General features: G+C 42.2%; 1 pseudogene; it reads right to left on the bottom strand.

The window, feature by feature from the left end:
• Positions 1-596: 596 nt before the first annotated feature.
• LOC144313397 (keratin, type II cytoskeletal 8 pseudogene) lies at positions 597-2,705 on the bottom strand (annotated as a pseudogene).
• Between the last annotated feature and the right edge of the window lie 3,280 nt (positions 2,706-5,985).

Here is a 5,985-nt window from a genome sequence, read left to right as displayed (position 1 = left end):
TTTGGAAGTGCCAGGCCTGATAACAGACTTCTGTCATTCTTCCTCACATCCTTAAATATCTGATTTTTCTTCTTCAAATGGCAGGGTGAATTGTCAGACCTTATTTCACGAAATATTTTTTTAAGATTTTATTTATTAAAAAAAAAGATTTTATTTATTTATTTATTTATTTATTTATTTACTTACTTACTTATTTACTTATTTATTTATTGGAGAGGAAGAGAGTGAGCATGTGCAGGAAAGAAGTAGAGAGAGAGAGAGAGAGAGAGACAAGCAGACTCCACACTAGCACAGAGATAGATGTGGAGTCTGATCCCATGACCCTGAGCCAAAACCAAGAGTTGGATGCTCAACTGACTAAGCCACTCAGGTGCCCTATTTCATGAAATCTTGAAGGTTACATCTATCACCTGAAATAATTACCATATTGACAGAAGAAGAAGATAAAGTACTGAATCATGTTATATACTTACAATAAGTTATTGTAGATCTACAGACTTTTTATAAAGATGACTTGAAAAAACTTTTGGCTATAAAGAGAAGAGGAATGAAAGAGGTTTTTGCATCTCAAGTTCCTCATTTTAGACTTCTGTTAAAGATAGTCTTTGCTTGTGCTACTTCTTTTCCATCATATCTTCAAATTAATGGAAGATTTTAATTCCATTTGGTTGTGTTGCAGCAATTGCAATAGCCACTCTGTGGTAAGAAAATTTTCCTGGGAGAATTGGAGAAAACATTTGCTTTGTTGTTTGGGTTTTTGCTTTAAGAAAAAAACTCATATACAATTGATTTGGGTTTCAACTCTAGCATTTCCATTTAATCCTTTCTTAGATTTTTCTGTCTCTGCTTTCATTACCGATTTATCCTTGTGTGTTTTTCACTTCTTTCATTAGAGCCCTTAGTACATTAATGCTAATTATTTTAAATTCTAGGTATTGTAATTCCAATGTCTCTGTTATATCTGAATTCTTTTGGGGGGTACTGGCAGCTACATGAGAGGCTTTATTTGGGAAAAGACACTTGAGTTGGCTTTCCGCTGGGGTCATGGACAAGAGGGGGTACTCATGGCAGTAGACTCCCCCTAAAGGTAGGCTGAGGACTGGGACTGAGCCTTAGGGGGGTCTCTTGTAGCAAGGCTCCCCTGCACAGCTCTTTCCCCCAAAGGCTCTATGGGGGCCACAAGAGTAAGGAGGCTGGGAGGACCCATGGTCACTTAGGCAGGACTTCAGATGACTCAGACACCAGCTTCCCATCCACAAGTCTCGATCTTCTTCACGACCACAGCTTTGGAGGAACTGCCGCGGCTGGAAGAACCGCCAGGGCCAAAGGGGGACTGGAAGGAGCTCTGGCCATAGTTGAGGCCAGGGCTAGTGAGGCCCCCATAGGCCAAGTTCAGGCCACCTGCGTAGCCGCTGGTGGTCTTCATATGGATACTCATGTTCTGCATCCCAGACTCCAGCCGGCTCTCCTCGACCTCCAGCAGCTTGCGGTACGTGGCGATCTCAATGTCCAGGGCCAGCTTGACGTTCATGAGTACCTGGTACTCGCACAGCTGCTGGGCCATGTCCTGCTTGGCTCGCTGCAGGGTGGCCTCCAGTTCGGCCACCTTGGCATTGGCGTCCTTAATGGCCAACTCCCCGCACTGCTTGGTAGCAGCTATGGCAGCCTCCAGGGCAGCCCTCTGGTTTTTGAGGGCCTCGATCTTGGCCTGGAGGCAGCTGATGCTCGGGTTCATCTCAGAAATCTCTGTCTTCATGTGAGAGGTTATCCCCATGCTTCCCAGCCAATGTCTGCAGCTCCTCATGCTTGATCTGGTACATGGTCTTGGCCTCAGCCGGCTGCAGTTGGTGATGTCCTCGTACTGGGCCTTGACCTTGGCAATGATCAGCAATGGACCGTCCAGGTCCAGGGAGGGGCTGTTGTCCATGGACAGCACCATGGACATGTCCAAGATCTGAAACTGCAGCTCACTCATCTCCCCTAAATACAGCTGCCTTAAGAAGTTGATCTTGTCGGTCAGCCCTTCCAGGCGGGACTCCAGTTCTATCTTGTTCATGTAAGCTTCATCCACACCCTTCTTGATGAGGACAAATTCATTCTCCATGTCTGCACACTCTCTGATCTCATCCTCATATTTATTCTTGAAGTCCTCCATGAGCCCCTGCATGTTGCCAAGCTCCACTTCCAGCTTCAGCTTCTCCTGCCCCCAGAGGTCCAGCTGCCTCCAGAGATTGTTGATGTAGCTCTCAAACATGTTATCTATGTTGCTGAGTGGTTTTCTGCTGCTGCAGGAGGCCCCACTTGGTCTCTAGCATTTTGTTCTGCTGCTCCAGGTGCCTGACCTTGTTGATGAAGGAGGCAAACTTGTTGAGGCTCTTGATATGCAACTTCTCCTGGGTGTGCACTGCCTGGATGTTGGGGTCCACTTCCAGCTTAAGGGGGCTCAGCAGGCTCTGGTTCACTGAGACAGCTGTAATGCCCCCCATGCCCCCGGGCCCACTGTAGCCCCCGACCACACTCATGCTGCTGTTCAAGCCACCCCAGAAGCTGCTGCTGCTGCTGCCCACCCGGGAGAAGGCAGAGGAGCTGATGTGGGAGCCGGACCCACTTGTGTAAGAGAGGCTACTGAAGGCCCAGGGACCAGAGGTGGACATCTTGTAGAACTTCGAGGTCACCCTGGTGGACATGATGGAGGCTGCAGCAGAGGCTGGAGTGGAGGCAAGGAGGCTGAACCTGACAGAGGTTCCAGAAGGAGCATGAGGAGCTGCTTCTAGGTGGGTGTCATATCTGAATTTGATTCTGTTTGCTCTGTCTCTTCAGCCTGTGGCTTTATTTCTTTTAATGTTCCCTGTAAATTTTTCTGAAAGCTGGACATGTTGTACCAGGTAACAGGAAATTAAGTAAATAGGCTTTTTGTGTGAAATTTTTATTTTCTTGCTAGGGACTATGTTGTTTTTACTGTTTGATTTACCTAGAAGCTGTTTTTACTCCTAGCTGTAGGTGTCAGAAGTTAAAATTTCTTCTAATTGCTTGCTTTTGTCTCTCCTGTTGTCTTTGGATTTCCCTTGATATTCTTTTTTTTTAAAAAAAGATTTTACTTATTCATGAGAGAAACAGAGAGAGGCAGAGACATGGGCAGAGAGAGAAGCAGGCTCCACGCAGAGCCCAATGCGGGACTCGATCCCAGGACTCCAGGATCACGCCCTGAGCCAAAGGCAGACGCTCAACCACTGAGCCACTCAGGCATCCCAATACTCCTTCTTAAATAAAGTCTGAGTCATGCACTTCTTTCAGTTGCAATCTTCTGTTACACAGGAGGCTTACTGATGTGGTGGTATGTTGTGGGGAGAGGGGAAGTATTCTATAATCCTGTGATCACGTCTTGGTCTTTAGCGACCCTGTGCCTGGGCTATAACTAATATCTGTGCTTTTCTGCTTTTCCCCACACTTTTTTTTCTAGCTTTATTGAAATATAGTTGACATACAACATTGTGTAAGTTAAAGGTGCTGATTTATGTATATATTGCAAAATGTTTGCCACAATAAGGTTAGCTAACACATCCTTTATCCTACATAATTACCATTTTATGGTGGTTGTTTTTTTTTATGATAGTCACACAGAGAGAGAGAGAGAGGCAGAGACATAGGCAGAGGGAGAAGCAGGCTCCATGCACCGGGAGCCTGACGTGGGATTCGATCCTGGGTGTCCAGGATCGCACCCTGGGCCAAAGGCAGGCGCTAAACCGCTGTGCCACCCAGGGATCCCCTATGGTGGTTGTTTTATGGTGAGAACATTAAAGCTTTATCTGATAGCAACTTTCAAATATATAATACAATAACCAAAGTCATCATGCTATACATTATATCCCCAGAACTTAAGTACCTTATAACTAAATTTATGCTTTTTGACCAACATTTAACCTTTTGTTCAGTCTCTAGTCTGATAAGCACTATTCTATGCATTTCTACAAGTCTGATGCTTTTAGAGTACACATATATGAGAGATTGTACAGTATTTGTCTTTTTCTGACTTATTTCTTTTAGAATATGGTCTCAAGTTCTGTCCACATTTTTGGGTAGTGGGATTTCCTGTTTTTATGGTGCACACACACAGACACAGGCATATACATATATGTGTGAAATATGTGTATAAATAAGTGTATATACATATGTATGTGCATATACATATATATGCATAATGGGTATATAAACATACATAAACTCATCCATTGATGGACACTTAGGTTGTTTCTATGTCTTGGCTATTGTGAATAATACTGCAATGAAGATGGGAGTGAAGATATCTTTTTTATTTATTTTTATTTTTTAAGATATTTTTTTAAATAGCGATTTCAACTTCTTCAGAAATATATTCAGATGTGGGATTGCTGGACTATATAGTAGTTCTTTTTTTTTTAATTTATTTATGATAGTCACAGAGAGAGAGAGAGAGGCAGAGACACAGGCAGAGGGAGAAGCAGGCTCCATGCACCGGGAGCCCGATGTGGGATTCGATCCCGGGTCTCCAGGATCGCGCCCTGGGCCAAAGGCAGGCGCCAAACCGCTGCGCCACCCAGGGATCCCGGTAAGTATACTCTTAATCCCCTTCACCTATTTCATCCATCAACCTCCCTCTAGTAACCATCAGTTTGTTCTCTATAGTTAAAAGCTTTTTTTTTGTTTGTCTTTTTTCCCCCTTTGTTCATTTATTTTGTTTTAATTCAAATATGAGTGAAATCACATGCTATTTGTCTTTCTCTGCTTGACTTATTTCACTTAGTATTATATTCTCTAGATTTGTCCATGTTGTTACTAATGACAAGATTTCATTCTTTTTATGGCTGAGTAATATTCCTTTGTACCTATACACCACATCTCCTTTATCCATTCATTTATCAGTGGACATTTGGGATGCTTCTATAATTTGGCTATTGTAATAATACTGCTATAAACATAGCGGTGTATACATCTTTTCAAATTAGAGTTTTTGTTTTCTTTGTAAATACCCAGTAGTGTAATCATTGGATCACAGGGTAGTTCTTTTTTTAAATTTTTTGAGGAACCTCCATACTGTTTTCCCTAGTGAGTCCACATGTTTGCATTCCCACCAGCAGTGCATGAGGGTTCCTTTTTCTCGATATCCTTGCCAACACTTACTCTTTCTTGTGCTTTTTATTTTAGCCATTCTGACAGATGTGAGGTGATAATTCATTGTGGTTTTGATTTATGTTTCCCTGACAATGAGTGATGTTGAGAATATTTTCATGTGTCTATGGTGCATTTGTACATCTTTGAAGAAATGACTGTTCATGTATTATTCATTTTTTGGGTGCTGAGTTTGGTAAGTTCTTTATATATTTTGGATATTAACCTTTTGTCAGATATATTATTTGCAAATATCTTCTCCCATTTCATAGATTGCCTTTTAGTTTTGTTGTTTCACTGTGCCCTAGCATTTTATCTTGATGAAGTCCCAACAGTTATTTTGTTTTTGTTTCCCTTGCCTCTAGAGACATATCTAGAAAGAAGTTGCTATGGCCATGTCAAAGAGGTTACTGCCAGTATTCTACTCTGGGATTTTTATGGTGTCAGGTCTCATATTTAGGTCTTAATCCATTTTTAATTCATTTTTGTGTATGGTGTAAGAAAGTCATCCTGTTTCATTCTTCTGCAGGTTGCTGTCTAGTTTTCCCAACACTATTTGTTGAAGACTGTCTTTGTTCCATTGGATATTCTTTCCTGCTTTGTTGAAGATTATCTGGCCATATATAGTTGTGGATACATTTCTGGGTTTTCTGTTCTATTGATCTATGTGTCTATTTTTTTGTGCCAGCACCCTACTGTCTTGATCACTGCAGCTTTGTAATGTAACTTGAAGCCCAGCATTGTGATATCTCCAGCTTTGCTTTTCTTTTTCAAGGTTTCTTTGGCTATTTGGGGACTTTTGTTGTTCCATACAAATCTTATAATTGTTTGTTACAGCAT

This window comes from Canis aureus, chromosome 5 (genome assembly GCF_053574225.1).
Source record: "Canis aureus isolate CA01 chromosome 5, VMU_Caureus_v.1.0, whole genome shotgun sequence".
NCBI classification, from domain to species: domain Eukaryota; kingdom Metazoa; phylum Chordata; class Mammalia; order Carnivora; family Canidae; genus Canis; species Canis aureus.
The sequence above is the reverse complement of the archived record's forward strand: the minus strand, read 5'-3'. Positions and strand labels throughout refer to the sequence as shown.